Source organism: Streptopelia decaocto (assembly GCF_964273445.1).
Source record: "Streptopelia decaocto genome assembly, chromosome: 23".
Lineage (NCBI taxonomy): Eukaryota > Metazoa > Chordata > Aves > Columbiformes > Columbidae > Streptopelia > Streptopelia decaocto.
Genome location: NC_138678.1, coordinates 5378888 through 5396517, shown reverse-complemented (window position 1 = coordinate 5396517; position 17630 = coordinate 5378888). Strand labels below are relative to the sequence as shown.

At 54.7% G+C, this 17630-nt stretch overlaps 1 long non-coding RNA gene across 1 annotated transcript in view; it reads right to left on the bottom strand.

The window, feature by feature from the left end:
* Nucleotides 1-17630, bottom strand: part of LOC309449382 — a 73453-nt gene that overhangs the window by 4198 nt on the left and 51625 nt on the right. The window contains exon 2 of the long non-coding RNA XR_014185951.1: nt 9552-9787. This is a non-coding gene — a long non-coding RNA (uncharacterized lncRNA). The remainder of the gene's footprint in view (nt 1-9551; nt 9788-17630) is intronic.

The window sequence follows — 17630 nt, the reverse complement described above, 5'->3', positions numbered from 1 at the left end:
GAGCCGCCTCCGAGCCAGGCTCTGCAGCTTCCTGGGCTCTGAATTCAGGGTGCTCAGAGCATCTGGGCTCGAGCAATTTGAAGTGTATGGTTTGTGCTTTAGTGCCAAAGCAGAAGCATTAACTGAGGATCTCGGACCTGCTACTTGCTCGTGCTCACATTTCAGCTCTGCTTCCGACCTGCTGTGCGCTTTCCGTAAATCTGCGCCTCCATCTGTCTGGTCTATTTTTACTGCAGGCTTATTTTGGGCCAGGCCTTGGCTCTGTGTGTGCGGCTCCCGGCACGACGGGGCATCCAGCCCAACCAGGACCTCCAGCTCCCGCCAGCGCTGCGACGGGACGGCTGCGGGTCCTGGTTGGAGCTCGCGCCTCGATGCTGGTCCAGGGGCAGGACTGGTCCGGCTGACCTGAAACGCGGAGACGTGCTCGAGCCTGAGCGCGTTTCCAAGCCCAGTGGTTACCTGAGAACTGACTGCAGTATGAGGTGATTTGTTGTGCTTTTTTTGTCTCCATAAGCGTTATGGAGAGAGCTGAAGGTGTATAACTTAATTACTTAATTGCTTAACTTGTGTGCAGATTAGGGTGGATGAAACTCATCCGAAGTCTGGGTTGGAGAGAAGGGCCCATTCTGCCCTTAAGGTGTAAAACTAATACCGCGAGTTTAGAAGGAATTTTGATGCCATGCAGGGAGAAAAACAAGCAAGCAGGTCTTTTCAGTACGTTCTTGCCCAGGATGTCACGCAATGGCCTGTCCCCTGGTGCCCTGAGCCCCAGGAGGTGGGGAGGGCCAAGCACGAGCTCCCAGCTGGGGAGGGGGCATCCTTTGAATGCCACTGCATCCCGCGGAGCCCCTAAAACTTTCAGACCCTGGGTTCCCCAGGTCTCATCCACTCAAGGTCCTGCAGGAGAGGAGCACACCTATAGGAGCACATCCATAGGAGCACATCCATAGGAGCACATCCATAGGAGCAGGTCTGACCCGCTGGGGTTGGGGAGTAACGGCTGGTCTCACAGTCTGGGGAGAATTCAAGGAGAAAAAGGAGGGTAAATTCGGGACGGCTCTGCTCGGAAGGGGTGGTGATCAGTCAGCTCCCAGCTCTTCCACAGGGGGACGTGCCTGATGTTCCCCCCGCTGCACACACACAGGGTTTGCGTCTCTCCATCACCCCGGAGGCGGAGCGGGGACACGTGGAGGGGGCAGCACAAGGGGGCAGCGCTCACCGCGGGGGGAGCACAGGGCGGCTCCGGGCCAGGCCCGCAGCTGCTGCGCATTAACATCACTCCATCAGTGTCAGCAAACACGTCGGATCCTGCCAGCCCTTTGGCTCCGGCTCCTGGGGCCCCGCGCGGGTACCCAGCGAACGCTGGATTCCTGCAAGCCCTGTGCATTCATCTCGGTCCCTGCATTGGGAGATGCTGCTCTGGCTCTTTAAACCAGATGCTGTAGTCTGGGGAGGCCAAGCTCTAGGTGAGGCCACGGGGCGCATTGAGTTTGATGGAGATTTTTCCACGCAAACACCCTTGTTCTACCGGGTTTCTGTAAAAATGGAGATTTCTGTAAAATATCTCCCCCTGTAAGTGTCAATTTTGTTTAAAGTGTTCATTTCTTTTCTTCGGCAAAGTCAGAATGAAATGCTTCCCTCTGGGCTGATGTTAAACTGCTCTATCTGAGTTGCCACAAGCGCAGATTTCTGGGTAAAAATTGTCACCTGGAACGTTTCTGACAGAAAAATCAGAATGGATTTAGTCAAAGTATTTTGCAAATTCAAGTTGAATTGTGACAGCGAACAAAGAAACCTCATCACAGCACCCGGCGTTCCGCCCTCCGCGCTTTTAAACGAAATGAGACTTAATTCAGAAGGATTCTTTTTTTTTTTGGCACTTAATTCATTTTCACTAAAACACACAGGCACATATATATATAAAAAAATACATAAACTGCATCTTTTCAGTCTAAAGAATAGATTTTATTCTTATCAGAAGTATTTTCCCCTCACGACTTGTGTTGCAGCTGTATGCGAAGTCGGGTATTGAGGTGCCCAGGGGAGATGCTCAAAACCACGACCCCCTCGTGGGCTGAAGGACCGGGACGGCCCGTCCCCGCGGGCGCTGCGGTGCCAGCGACCCGGCTGCCCGTCCCGCAGCTCCGCGGCGGAGCCAGCTCCGTGTCCTGCTCTGCCGAAACCAGCTGTTCCGACATCCGAATGGAAACTGCACAGGATTCCGGTTCTGCATGTTTTGAATTTTCCGTCATCATTTGGGACAAGCAAATGTCAAAACATCAGTTTTGGGTTTTCATCGCGTCTTGTCTGACGATGCGCTGATTTGCTCTTGTATCAGCCGGGCTCGCAGAGGGGGTGCAGCAGGACAGCGCCGCCCCGGCTCCTGATCGCTCCCAGAGATGTTCCCACACCAGCCTGGAAACGGCCCGTTCCTCACTCACCCATGGCCGGTACGTGCTCGCAGTCTCCTCCCTGCAAGAGGAGGGAGATTCAGGCTGGACGTGGGGAAGGAATTGAGGCCGAGGGTGGTGAGAACCCGGCCCAGGTACCCAGAGAGGGGGTGGATGAACCATCCCTGAGACACCCCAGGCCAGGCTGGACGGGGCTCTGAGCACCCTGAGCTGGGGAAGATGTCCCTGTCATGGCAGGGGGGCACTGGGGGGCTGGGACGGTCACAGAATTCCCCAGTTTCTTCTGTTTTCAGGCTGGGGGCGGCGGCTGCGGGCACAGAACGGCCTGACCTGGATTCCTCTCTCCCTGGCCTGGGGAGTTTTGCTCTGCTGGTCCCTAATTGCATCCAGGCAAACGTTACTCGCAGAGCTGGGCTCCAATCTCGGCTTCTAAATAAAGCCGCGTGTGTGGTGCGGAGAAGAGGAATGAACAGCCACAGGACCATTAACGCTGCCATGGGAGTTAATGAGTCCTAAAGAAATCCTGCATTTCGCTGGCCGCTTGGCAGGGTGGACTTGCTGTAACAGCGGTCTATCGACCTGCATCCCTTCCCTCCTGTTTTTAAAGTTACTTAATATTTTATGAACATCTACAGGGCAAAGCATTAGCTTCATTCTCCACACCAGCCCTTGATATCTTACTTGCCATTCCTATTGTGCACTAAATGTTTTGTTGGAGTGATTGTGAAACCTTCTGAGGCGCTTGCAGTGCAATGTTTGTCCACGTCCCCTGTACCGGTGCCAGGCGCCGGAGGGATGTGCTGCTCGGGGTGTCCCCGGTGGGGACCCCGTTCAGCTGTGCGGATGCTCGGGGCAGATGTGCCGTGTGCGGGGTGCGGGTTCGTGTGTGCAGGACCGTTCCCATCGGGGGGCGGCATTCGCGGGGATGATAGATGCACGGAGCGGCGCGTCCTGACGCATCTGGGACCGACAGCCGGGGGGACGCTGCGCTGGGTACCCGAGGCGTCTCCCTTTCCTCCTAAATGCATCTGAACTGGCAGTGATGTGAAGGGGAGGGAGCTGGGGATTTCTGGCTGCGACCCCGTGACTGCGGGGTCGTTTCGGCTTCCGCAGGGAGCGCCACTCTTGCTGCTGCTTTATCTTCGAGGAGTTTATGACCCACCGGGCTCTGCTCTGACATTCCAGGTGGGAGAACACGGTTGTGATGGAGGAATAGACCAGCACAACTGTAAATGCCAACATTGGCCTTTAATTCTGGGAGATAACTAAGATACTGTGTCTGACTGTTCATTTCCCCGGCTTCTCTTTCCACAGGGATGCGCGGCGGGAGGAGCAGCGGGGAAAGGAGCTCCAAGGGAATACTAAGGGAGCATGGAAGAGTGGTAAATGGTTCCTAAAATGTATAAACACGGGTATTCACTCCGGAAATGTCATCCTGAGAGTTGCTGTGTCTGTTTGATACTGAGATGCACCAGAACTCCCGTCCCGGTGACTGCATGGATCATCTGAAGACGGCGCTGGGAAAGGGCTCACAGAAGGTCCCCGGCCTGCGGGGAGGGGCCCCAGGGCCCTCTGCTGGGCTTTATCTTCTTGCAGATGCTGGACCCCAAATCTGGCGCCGCCAATTCAGCGCTAACGGGTGTGTGAGCAGAGTGAGGATCCTCTGAAGAGCCAATTTGCTGAGAGGGACCCCGGCTGGTTGTTGTATCTGGCAAAACCTTCCTCGGCACCTCAGGGGAGACACAAGCTTGAAATCTTAATTAAAAAGCAGAACCCGGGGTTTCATGCTAGGCTGAAATTGTGACTCTCTTCCCTTTATGGACAGTTCTTATGCAAGCTCCCACTGTGTGTGTGCATTGCGAATTCCAAGCAGGCGCAGCCGTGCGCTCGCCGGGGGATCCAGGTTCTGCTCATCCCTGCGCTGCCAGGAACTTCCTTTTTATGTCCCCAACCCTTCCTTGTCATCTGCTTCAGAACCCCCGGGGGAATATTGTCACCATCTGGGGTGTGTGCAGAGAGCACCGATAAAACAAAGTATTCAGCACTACAACTGTGTTTATGGCCAAACAGTGAAAGGTCTGGATCAGCAAAAGGGGTGGTTCTAATAGGAACATACCCAGAATTAGGGAGGTTGTAGGGCCAGGTGGCACTTTGGGAAGACAGATGGAGCTGGGGAGACCAAGAGCTCCCTGTGGATCCCTGGGCACCCGACCCGCTCCAGCCCTGCCCAGCCCTGCCCTGCAGTGACCTGCAGCACCTCCCGCAGAGACGCGAGGAGATGTGAGGTCGGATCGGTGCCAGCGACAGGTGAAATTCAAGATCACTTTATGGAGAAGGACTCTTCCAGACAATGCCTGATTCAACTGTGAAACGCACGGCCGGGGCCAGCGGAGACCAAAAGCAGAAATGGGTTTGAAAAGTCATTAGAAAAATACGTACAGAAAAGGGCCATCAGGGGCTTTTAAATACAAGGTACTTACAGACAGATCCTCAGGCTCAGGAAGGCGCCAACCAGGGCGAACTTCACTCGCGCACAGCTGGTTTGGTTGTTCTTTCTCCCTTTTGCCAACACACCTGTCAGTCAGGGTTGTGATTTTGTTTGCTCCCTACGGTCCTTTCAGACTTCCCAATACCAACCAGCTTTTTCCAGAATAAAATCCCCCAAACATGTGGGATTCCCCAGCCCTGGTGGGATGTGAATAGATAATCCAGGTCCCCCATCACCTGCCCAAAGGCAGCACGTGCCCTCCCCGCAGAGCTGCTCCTCAGCCCTTTGCTTTGCAGCTGCGCTCCCGCTGATCCCACAAATACCAGAAAACCAGGCTGTAACGTGGGCAAGGGGTGGTTCACCTGACACCTTCCCGGAGCTTGTGAGTGGAGAATTGGAGGCTCTGTCCTCCCCACGGCTGCGTCACCCTCCCCTGAGCCCAAAATGCAGTTCAACAGGAAAAAGCACAATCCTCGTGCCTCTAACTCCCTGCGGGTCACAGGGACGATCCTGGGCCTTGTGCAAAGGCTGCCCGACGTTACCTTGCAAGGAGCCTTTTTAATCTGCCAGCTGATCCCTCCATCACGTTTACGGCCCCCACACACGCTCAGGTCTCGCCGCGTCCCAGCGGGGGCGGGAAACCCAGCCCGCGCTGCGCAGGAAGCGCCTGATTCATCGCTCTTAATTCCTTTTGCCATTTGCCATAATAACAATAATCAAAATGAATTAATTTGGTGTTAGTGGAGAAAGAACATTGAAAATGCATGGGAATGGTGCTGCAATCAAATAAGATACATGTCGATTTAAAGTAAGATCTCTTCATCTCTTTAATAGCTGCCTACCTACCTTTGACTATTTTTTATTCTCAAGGACGGACTATCATATTAATACAACTTATATTTATTCTAAAACGTTTTCCATCTTTCACAGCTTGTTCTAAATATCTCAGTAAACATAAAGTGGATTTCTTCCTTTCATCCTTCCCTAAAATGAGGCAGATGATAAAAACTCGAGTTTTCCCCACAACCAACGTACCTTTTTATAGCTTATTTGGATTCAAGCAAAATATATCAATTAGATGATCCTGTGGAGCAGCTTCTGGTTTATGGGGCGATAACTCCAGGCATACAAACAAACTCTCTGGGTATGTGGCCACAGTGTTCATTAGCCAAAGGTGTATTTATATGAGGCTAACAGGAAACACCATCAATTTATTATTAACGCTAGATAAAGGTCAGAGCTAATAAAGGACTTATTCACTTAAAATGGGACTTGGGTGCCAGATTTAGGATCTTGTCTGAAATAGAGAAGCCCCTTCAGAGGCTGGTGGTGCCTTGTGGAGTCTCCTCTGGAGACATCACACCCGCCGGGACCGGCCTGCGTGAGCTGCTCTGGTGACCCTGCGACCCCGGCCACTCTGCGATGTGTCACCTGTGACCTGTGATCTGATCTGTGATCTGCAATCTGATCTGTGACCTGTGATCTGATCTGTGATCTGCAATCTGATCTGTGACCTGTGATCTGATCTGTGATCTGCAATCTGATCTGTGACCTGTGATCTGATCTGTGATCTGTGACCTGTGATCTGATCTGTGATCTGCAATCTGATCTGTGACCTGTGATCTGATCTGTGATCTGATCTGTGATCTGTGGTGTGTGATCTGCGATCACCCCTGCCCCGCAGGACTCCTCTGGTCCCGTCCCAGGCGCACAGTGACCTCCGGTGACACCAGGTGTGACGAGCCCCTTGGGCGAAGGGCTCTACCCATCGCTGTGCCCCGCGGGGAGGAGACGCTGATGGGACGAGGCGCTCTGACCACGGGGAGAGCTCGGACACGGCACACAGGGACCGGCCGGGACAGCAGGAGCGGGAACCATCCTCCACGGTGGGTAACGCAAAACCCGATTTGCAGCAGCGCTGTGAGGTTTGCGTTGGGTCCCCAGGAGCCGGCCTGGAGTGTCTCCCCTTTTCCGAGGGCCCCCCAGCCCCAGCCAGCGAAGCAGAAAATCACCCCATAGAGCTCCATTTAGCCCCAAGCCGTTCCGGGCTCTCATCTCTATTTTCTTGCTGTCATTCAGAGGAGAACTTCACGGGGAAATATGAAAGAAACAAATGAGAATTGCCGTGCTGGTGTGACAGCGAGGAGAGCTCCGAGCCGGGACGCTGAGCGGAATGATAAATCCCATCACTTAAACCGCGTAATGAATTTTCCTGGCGATTTGTCTCAGTGCAAAGAGGGGGAGCGGGGAAGGTAGGAAATGCTGCTCGGATTTTGCAGCGGGGCTGCGGGCGGCGCTGGCTGGGGAGTGCAGACCAAAGGGTTGGTGCCTGCAGCGCATCCAGATCAGCTCCCCTGCCACACGGCCGGGGTGCAGCTCTCAGTGAAACGGCAAAGCGGCTTTGCCTCCACTGGCACTCGTTCTAATAACGTTATTTTGTCCAAGGAGCCTGGAGAACTAACCTGTTAACGTGTTCCAGGAGTAGTTCTGCAGCTAAATGGAGAAAAAGGATTTGTTTTTGATTTTTTTTTGCATTACAAGACATTTCTGTGCTGTGGGGGACATCTGTGGGGGCTGGAAAATCCTTTGCCATCGATCTGTTGGGTGACCTTGGATAAATCACTGTCCCCCTCAGTGCTTATTTCTCCTTCCCTCTCTGAGCTTCCCACGTATTCAGGTCCCAAGGTCTCTGGGGCAGGGACACATCTGTGCTGTGTCCTGCGCAGCACACAGCACCAGGACCATCAGAGACCCAACCAGCGGCTCTTTGCAGAGATACAACATGTTTAAGGGAATCCCAAGGACTGTCTGCAAAAAGCACGTTTTAACCTTGAAAAGACAAGGTGGATTCATTCAAGCGAACGCTGGGGTCAGTGATCCAGCGATCCAGCGATCGAGCGCTACAGCAGCGCCTGGCCCGCGTCACCCAGGAGAGGTTTACAAGCAGCTCTGAGCCGCAGGGGAAGCACCAGCCCCAGCTCCAGCAGCTCCCTCGTCCCCGTGCTCAGCAAACGCCTGCAGCCCATCCACCGACCCCACCAACGGACAGTTACGGATCTGCTGCACAAGGTGCGTTAGTTACACCCATTGGCTTCGCGGCACCAGCGAGCTACCTTTACTTTCACGAGAACATTAATGGGAGCAATAGGCATGACAACTCTTACACACGGAGGCACTGGGCTCCTTACAGCGGGTAAACGAACCTTGGAACTTACACAGAGCAGAAGGTAATGAAGAGTGATACAAGTTTTAAGCAATTCATGTATTTTCCGTCTCACGCTCCTTCCCGCCGTCTCTCTCCCTCTCCCTCTCCCTCTCCTCGAGGCCGAGCTGAGCCCACGTCTTGCCCAGCCGGCGGGTCCGTGGGGTGAACACGAAGCAAAATGAGCACCTGCCCCACTCCTCCGAGCTCTGCTGAACAGAGATTTACACCTTAAAACGCTCCAGAGGATCACAAAAAAGAAGAAAAGGGAAGGAAGTTATTATTTTACAATGGGGAGGGAGGGAAACGCTGAGTCTGCAGGCGGCGTCTCAGCGGAGCGCAAACGGAGGGCTGAAAGACAAAAGAATGATTTAGAAAATTACCAAAAAATGCCAGTTTAATTCTTTCCCATTTCCTGAACTATTTACAGCCCTGGAAAGCTCCTGATGTGGTGGAAAGCAAGTGTGCTGAAAATACTCCATTGCACAGATAAATCTGAGGACTTTTATGCTCAATTTGGAGATGTGAACACCAAGGAAATTTTTGTTCTATAATTCTTTTTCCTTCCTTAATTTGTGTTCCCGGTTTGGACAGGCAGCGCAGCCAATAAGAGAATCCGCGCGGCTCGTCCTGGGTGCGGGTTTGACTCAGCCGCGCTCCAGCGCCGCGGCTGCAAAACCCGCCGGAGCCGGCGCCGCCCGCCCGGCCCGCGGGGTCGAACGCCAACGCGAGCGGAGCGTCTTCCCAGTTCCTCTGGGAACGGGCGGTTGTTCCGGCAGCTGGAGCCGAGAAGCGGAGGGTGGTTTGTTGCGAATGCAGCTGAAATTCGCTCTTGCGGGCGGGAGCGGGCGGCACGAGGCGCAAATCGCACCTCCCTTCGCTTGGGCTTTAGATTATGGGACTAAAATTACATTTAAGCTCTTTGCAGAAAGGTAATTTTTCCTAATCACTCACACTGCTGCACAGATCTCTGCAACTTGATTACATCCTAATTAGATTAATTGGATGGAGAATGATTTTTTCTCCAAGAAGATCAACTGGAGAAGACGAGCAATTCTATAGACTCCGCAGGGGAAAACCAAAGCAACCAACAACCGAACCCACAACCCTCATTCAAAGCTTTAAAACCAAAGCACAGAATGCACAGTAATTAAATTGTTAAAGAATTCATGAGCATGTCTGGATGAGATAGTTCGGGGCTTTTTTTCCCTTTCCCTCTTTCATCATTTTCCCCTGTGCTCTCCCTCTTTTTCTCCTGACCATAAGCCGAGATGTGGAATTCCAATTCCTTCATTGATTTCTGAGATAGAAATTTAAGAAACTCGAGTAACAAAAGGCTGCAATCGGGCGCTCTGCATGCGAATTGCATTGCCTTTGTTACAGGGCACAAAATATCGAACTGTATAATGCTGCCAGGTCTTTGGCCTGCATACTAATGGTCGTTACTTACCAGAAATGAACACAAGCCCATGAGGTCCAGCATCTCCCAGTTGGCTTTGGCATCGCAACAAAGGGACAAGGGACTCGAACAGGGGGTGAATTGATGCTGTGCAGCTTTTTTCTGCTGGATGCATCCATCTGGTAGCGCCCGCGGTCACTTCAAGCAGCCGGCGATGTGCTCGGAGGCTGTGCTCCATGTCCCACTGGACTCCGGTTTGCCCTTTCCCCGGGCAGCGCTCGGCTCTGCTGGGAACAAGGTCGAGCCGAGGTGGGTGAATCCACGGCTATAAATTCATCCTTCCCCGGCAGGCACAGGTCACCGGATCGCGCGGCTCTTCTGCCGCCCGCCCTGCACCCAAACAATGGGGCTGCAGACCCAGCCCGCTGGTGGCCGGGGACCCAAACAATGGGGCTGCAGACCCAGCCCGCTGGTGGCCGGGGACCCACGACAATGTGGGGCTGCAGACCCAGCCCGCTGGGGCCGGGGACCCAAACAATGGGGCTGCAGACCCAGCCCGCTGGTGGCCAGGGACCCACGACAATGTGGGGCTGCAGACCCAGCCCGCTGGTGGCCGGGGACCCAGCAATGGGGGCTGCAGACCCAGCCCGCTGGTGGCCAGGGACCCACGACAATGTGGGGCTGCAGACCCAGCCCGCTGGGGCCGGGGACCCAAACAATGGGGGCTGCAGACCCAGCCCGCTGGTGGCCGGGGACCCAAACAATGGGGCTGCAGACCCAGCCCGCTGGTGGCCGGGGACCCACGACAATGGGGGCTGCAGACCCAGCCCGCTGGTGGCCGGGGACCCAAACAATGGGGGCTGCAGACCCAGCCTGCTGGTGGCCGGGGACCCAAACAATGGGGGCTGCAGACCCAGCCCGCTGGTGGCCGGGGACCCACGACAATGGGGGCTGCAGACCCAGCCCGCTGGTGGCCGGGGACCCAAACAATGGGGGCTGCAGACCCAGCCTGCTGGTGGCCGGGGACCCACGAGGGCTGCAAGGAGACACCGGCTGGAAACTCATCCTTGAAGCTCTGATGTTTCCAGCAAGAGGTTCAGAGGCATCAGGGCCCACCAGCTCCCGGGAAGGACACAAAGGCTCCCCAGTCGCTTTCTCTTGTCTCTTAAAAACCCACCCTTGACTAGAACAAGAAGGGAACTTCACTGCTTGACCTTCAATATGCCAAGCAGGTCACAAACGGGCACAAACGGGACCAGGTTTGTTCTGGAGACTCTCAGGTCAATGCTACTCTTTTCTGAACTATCCTGCAAGGCTGCTGAGAAAATGCACCTTCCTGCTGTTGAAGGACCGAGCAAACTGCACCGACCTGCAGCTGCGCTGAGACCATCGCTGCTGAACGACAGCACCGGGCCCCCTTCCTGCCCGCTCGCGGCCGCTGCTTCGCCTGAGACGGGGGCAGATTCCTGCCTCGGCAGTTCAGCGGCTCCGCAAGGTGCTCGGCGGGTTTGTGCTGAATGCAAAGTGCGCTCCCGAGCTTGAAATATGAGAAGTATTTGGGTAAGGCAGATAGGCCAGCTTGAAGACATAATCCACAGGAATAATGACAGGGCCTGGCAAAGCCAAAGCAAGAACTGAAATTAATAGCAAGAGATCTATTAAAGGGATTAGCTGCATGTTGTAACACTTATAATGCTTTATCTCACAGTGGTTGTGGCAGGAACTGTATAATTCCCTGAAACAAATGGCTAGGGGATGATTTATAGATTGGAGGGTGGAGAGAAACTTCGCACGCTTGGATTTCCAAACCTTTGCGCTTTAGTTGGGGGTGAGAGACGGTGACTGGCCCCCCGGGACCATCTCTGCCGGTGTCTCGGTTGGGATCAAGGTGCCTGCGCAGGGATCCTCGCTGTGTCCCCACGGAGCCGTCCTGGGGAGCACGAACCGCACGGGCAGCTGTGCTCTGGGACACCCCAACCACGGCCGGAGCGTGGGGAGGGCGGGGGCTGGTCCGAACCACAGAATCACAGACGGTTTGGGTTGGAGGGACCTCCCCAGCCCCCCAGTGCCCCCCCGCCATGACAGGGACATCGTCACCAGCTCAGGGTGCTCAGAGCCCCGTCCAGCCTGGCCTGGGGTGTCTCAGGGATGGTTCATCCACCCCCTCTCTGGGTACCTGGGCCAGGTTCTCACCACCCTCAGGGCAAATTCCTTCCCCCTGTCTCGTTGTTGAAGCAGACACAGCCAAACAACAAATATTGCCTCTATTTTTGAAGGGGAGCTGTGGTTTTGGGGACCTTCTGTCTCCACGGCGAAGGCAGCGGGATCGGCTGCGTTCTGCACACCCGTGTTCCGTCGCTCCAGTTCATCCCCGGGCAGCCGAAGCACCACGAGCCACTTCTGCAAAGGTGAAGCCCTGACATTTTGTCAGCACGAAACGGACAGCTTAAGTGTATGTATGCACATATATCTCTATATCTACAAATATTAAAATGGCAGATTTGAGCTGCCAGAGGTCTGAATGCTGGACTTTACAGCCTCAACCTTTTTTGGATGTAATTCTTGGTGTGCCATTGGTAAGATTAAATGAAAAAATAAAGCAGAAGATGGAAAAGCCGTTGCCAGGCCCACACAGCAGGGCTGGAGCACACTCCTGTGTCCCCGTCGATAACGCTGAGCTTGGTTTCTGCCAGGCCTGGCTCAGGTGGTAACGGCGACGCTCTCCTGGCTGCCGGGGAAGAGCCGTCCTGTACATCCCGGCTGCTCACGGGCTCCTGGACCTGCTGCTTCACCACGCAGCCCAACCTGCTCATTTCATGTTCCTGACCCTCGTTAGCCAGTTTTAAGAGAATGGAAAGAAGGGAAAGATCAGTTTTCATCATTTCTTTCACAATATGCCCCTAAAAGGAGCCTCATAAAATATGAATTCCACTGAATGTGCCTGTTTCTAAATTCAGAACATGTGTCGGGGTGAATCTGTAGCTCGGAAATGAAGGACAAACCGCCTGGGACGGGAGGTTTGCAGGCAGCCCGCCCCCAGCCCTCGTCCTTCGTGTGCGATGTTGACACGGGACGTGTCCCCAGGACGTGTCGATGTCCCTGGATCCCCCTGGGGCTGCCCCGGCTGGCCGAGACCCCCCCGGCTGGCCGAGACCCCCCCGGCTCGCTGAGACCCCCCAGCCCGAACTGCGCCCAGCGCTCAGACTGGACGGGGAAAACGACCGCGCCGAGCGAGCGGAGCGGCCCCCGGGCCGCGCTCCCAGCGCCGCTCGCGGTGAAGCCGCAGAGTGAATCGCTTTTGATCTGTGCAAATAATTCCCCTGGCAATTCCGGGAAGGTTTTTTGTTTCAATTTCTGCCGTGTTAACTTTATGTTTGTAATAATTAATTTCACGACCATCAGCTCAACTTTGTGAAACGCAGAATCGTTGCAAACCAGAAATTTCTTTTATTTTACAAATATCAAGGCTGAAACACGAACAAAGACAGAGATGTCCCGGAAGCAGAGGGAAGGGAGGGGCTTTATGTGGGCTCCTTTTTGAACAAGTTCAGCTTTACCAGACATTTTCTGTAGTCCCGGCTTCCTCCTCGTGCTGAGCACCTACCTGGCCTCCAGGTCAATGTTTTTCCTCCTCCTCCTTTAATTTCCTTGGGTTTAAGGTGCGACACAGCCTTGCTGGAACCTCTTCAGGGCAGCAGCAATCACCGCGAGCCGAGCTCATTTCTCTTCGTTGTGGGAATAGTGTCCCAGGGAGGAAAAGCGCTGCCAGAGCAATGGGGAACATTTACAAGAGTGTGTTGTGAGCCGCCATAAATTACCCAGCACGGCGTGAAAAAGGAGGAGATGGAAGCAGGGTGTTTAATCAGCCCCACACCAAGAACTGCAGAACCACATCTTCACTCCTTCATGGGAAAATTGCCCAGCAGAGAGCTGCTTTTAACCAGCAATCTGTAACCCGTGCCATCCGGACGGATGTGATCCACTCATGCCAGGGAGGCTATGGGGGTTTAATAGGATTTTTTGGGCGTGGGTCCCTCGTGCACCCCCAGGTGCGCCCTGCCTGCTGCAGACAAGCTGCTGCTGTTCTCCTGGTGATGATTAACTGGTCTTTAATTGGGGAGAGCACCTGGGTACTTACTAACTCGCAGGCCTGGCTTCTCTCTGTTAAAACTCCAGCAAAACCAAGGAGCAACGCACGTAATTTGATGGGTAATGAAAAGGGTCAAACACATTTGCTCGTTGATGAGAGAAGCGGCAGTAAATCCTTAACTGGGAGCGGATGGATCAGGGTTTCCGAGCATAGACAGGCAGAGAAAAAATGAGGAGGCGCGCTGGGCTGATAGGTCAGTCTGGGAGGATAGATAGATGGGCAGATTAAATACAGATCTACTCAGCCATCCATCCAGCTATCCTCAGTCTCCATCTGGGAGGAGAGGTCGCTCTCTATGATGGGAAACGCGTCAGGACGGAAGAAGCGAGATGGATGGGTGGAGGAGCAGATGGATGGTCGGGGAGCTTTCTATCCATCCATCTCCATCTGTCCTCACACCTAAATCTTTATCTAATCTAGTCAGCGCAAGGAGACAAATAGCTGGAAACCTGAGTGAAGAGACAGACAGAGAAACAATTTAGGGTGGTGTGGAGAGAGAGGTTGTACGCACCCAAAAGATGCTGTGAGGGGTGAAAGGGAGCGAGGACGCGGTGCTTCAGAGCAGCTGTTCCTGCGCGGCCCTTGTTCCCTGCGAGGCCGCGGGTGCGTCCCGGCCGTGCCGTGGGCTGCGGGTCACCTGGCTGCGGGTCACCTTGTTGCAGGTCACCTCGCTGCGGGTCACCTCGCTGTGTGTCACCTCGCTGCGGGTCACCTCGCTGCGGGTCACCTCGTTGTGGGTCACCTCGCTGCGGGTCACCTCGCTGTGTGTCACCTCGCTGTGTGTCACCTCGCTGCGGGTCACCTCGCTGCGGGTCACCTCGCTGCGGGCCATGTCACTGCGGGTCACCTCGCTGCGGGTCACCTCGCTGCTCCCCCGCTTGCTCGGGGAATGGGAAAAAGAGTAAATTAAAAATATCTCTTTTTTTTTTTGCCTGGCCAGCTGCTAACGTCCCTTTCCTCAGGCCTGAATGCAGGATCATCCAGCAGAACGTTGTTGGGAAAGTCACTGCGTTGGCTTTTTCTACACAAGTAACACCGTATTTCAGAGCCTCTGGAGCTGCAACATGGACCAGATGGGACAGCCGCAGTCTGCGCACCCTGCGCGTCCCCGCTCTGCCCCAAGGCCACCCAAAGGTGACAGCTCCAGACACCACAGCCCGCTGACCGGCGTCGCAAACAACAGCCCCGCTTTGCTTTGCGGGTGCTGCTCCAGGTACCTTTAAACAGTAGGTTCCCCGATTTTTTTAGGGAGAAGGATGCAGATACAGGTTCAGGAGCCGGGTGCGGTGCTGAGCCCCCACGGGCAGCCCACGGGGACGCCCCTCCAGCTGCTGGTGCAGACCCGGCCCAGCGCCGCGCCGCCTCGTTCCAGTAAGCGGTGCTGCTCCCGTCCAGCGACGCTGAGCACTGCGGTGGAGCTGCTATTTTAACACAGAATCAAATCCCCGCTTCGTCTGCCAAGATCGATAAAGGAATCGTGAGTGATATTTCAATAATAACGATCACGATAATAAATACAGCAATGTGCTGGACGCTGCGCTCATATGCAGGGGCACAGCCCCTCCCTCGTATTAAAAGATCCTGACCCCAGACAGTTGGATACCAGGAAATCTGCTTATTGATTTAATGACCTTCGGCTAAAGTCGTGAGCAAAGAGGAGAGACAGGCAGGAAGAGGCAGATGGAGTGGAGAAGTGTCAAAGGCATGTATTGTGTTTGTCCCAATTTATTCTACCTTTTTAGCCTCTTCCTTACCATGTCCTGGGGCCAAGCTTGTCAGTCCTCAGGAATAAGGGTACGGAATAAAAGGAACAAGGGATAAGGACGACCTCGTGGCATCTCCCCCCGCCAGTCGCCAGTCTGGATGCTGCAATAGGGTCACGGTGCCATCCTGCAGCTGCGGGGGATCCCTCCAGCGGTAGGGAACCCGTGGGCATCCCCCGGCGCAGGGACACGGGTGAGCCCCGGCGCAGGGACACGGGTGAGCCCCGTCCCGTCGCTGCGGGGGATCCTCCCAGCGGTAGGGAACCCGTGGGCATCCCCCGGCGCAGGGACACGGGTGAGCCCCGTCCCGTCGCTGCGCCGCCGTCCTCCAGGACAGCCCTGCCAGCCCTCCTGGGGACACGTCACCCGCGCTGCGCCGGTTGCTCAGCATGGGTGAAAGTCAATGGGGAGCCGGGCGGGTGGAGGATTTTAATACCCATCCCTCTCTAACTGCTGCGGAAAGGGAAAGTTCATTGGTTGTCGATATTACCCTGCTGGGATAAAAGCTTAAGCAGCGGCTCTGCAGGCGCCCGCGGCGAGGAGCAGGCTATGAATGTTTCCAGAGTGCAGCGCTCCCGCACGGCTCAGGCACCCGCTGAGGAAGAGCCTCGCTCCGGCTGCCGCCACGGCACCTCACCAACGGCACCGGCACCACCAAACACGGATTGTTCCCACGTACGGAACCGGCCAGCAGTGAGTTAACGCTGAGAGCGTCGCTCTTAGGCAGCGCTTCCATAGGTCAGCCCGAAAATGAGTTTAAAATAAAAAAGGGGTTTTAGCATCATCAGCCTCCCCTGGCAGGAGGGAAACTGAGGCAGGGGCGCTGCCGCCGGCGCTGCCGTGCCTGCCCGCTGGCTGCCGCACTGGGGCTCTGCAGACAGGAACACGCGCTGCAGGTGTTCATTTCCTTCAGTAAAACCAGTCCCGTATTAATGAGACTCAACCCAAAGCCACTAAATGTGACTTTAAGGAGTATCTCAAAGCCGCTATTGAGATGGATGGGAACAGACATAACGTGTTTGTAAAGTTACACTTAGTCAAATCAAACTGGAACTCATTAAATTCAACAACAATTCACTGAATAATTCACTCTGGTTGAATATGAGAGATTTGGAGAACCTTGGGTTGTTTGATAGAAAAACAGTTTATTTATGCTCCTGCGTATGTGACAAGGCAGAAATACGAGCAGAGGGCGGAGCGCTCTGCCAGCTCGGTGTCGAGGGCCTTGCAGAAAGGGTCATTGAAACGGGGGGCTGACGAATTCTGAGGAGCAGGAAGGTGTGCGCTCCTGCGGGTGACAACAGCAGCCGGACGGCCCGGGGACACGGGGGTGCACCTGTCCGCGGGGTGGGATGTGTTTCCACAGGGAAGCTCTGAGCCTGGTGCAAAGTGCTGGCGGAGGTTCAGGGTCAGCCGGACTGGTGCTCGTACCCGACGGGGGGTTCTGGGGTTCTGTGTCCGCCAGGTCTGGCAGAGGCGGGGGCCGCAGTAACCATGCGGCTCGGTTTTCTGCTTGGCCTCTAACTTGTCACAGAATCACAGAACAGTTTGTGTTGGGACACATGAGAAGACCCCGGCAGAGATAAGGTGGCCAGTTCAGGCATCCGCCTTCCCTCTGTGCCCCCTTCTCCTTATCCCCCTCAGGCCACCAGCGAGGTGACTCCACAAGCCGCTCAGGAACCTCCCAGCAAAAGAAAAAGCTTTAAACAAAATACAATTTTACAGTTCATTTCAGTTAATCACAGAGTCTATGTTCCAAAATGATCTCCTCAGCATCGCCCATGGAGAGGAGCAATGGCTGATTGGCATTCCATTACTAAACAGCTAAGCCATTCATAATGCAAAAAACCAGACTTGATGGAAAGATTTGATTCAGTTTTCAAGCTAGACTAATTCAAAACCCAGTGCTCCATAAATCAGAGCAAATGTTCTTTATAAAAAAAATATAGCCAGAGCCCATGTGCAGTATCAGATCTATGATTTATGCCTGTATCCCATTAAACTGAAGGACAAGCGAGGGGAGCACGGGGCTGCCACTGAGCATGAGATTCCCGCCTGGCCTATAATAAACATGTTCAGCGACTGCGGAAACAGCTGCGATGTCCGAGGGCCATTTGGGGACATGACGTTCCCTTTGGAAACATCCCTGCAGAGGGATGGAGCAGAGCTGATCTCACCCTGGAGCGCCGCGGCTGTGCAAACAGGCTCTGGCCGCAG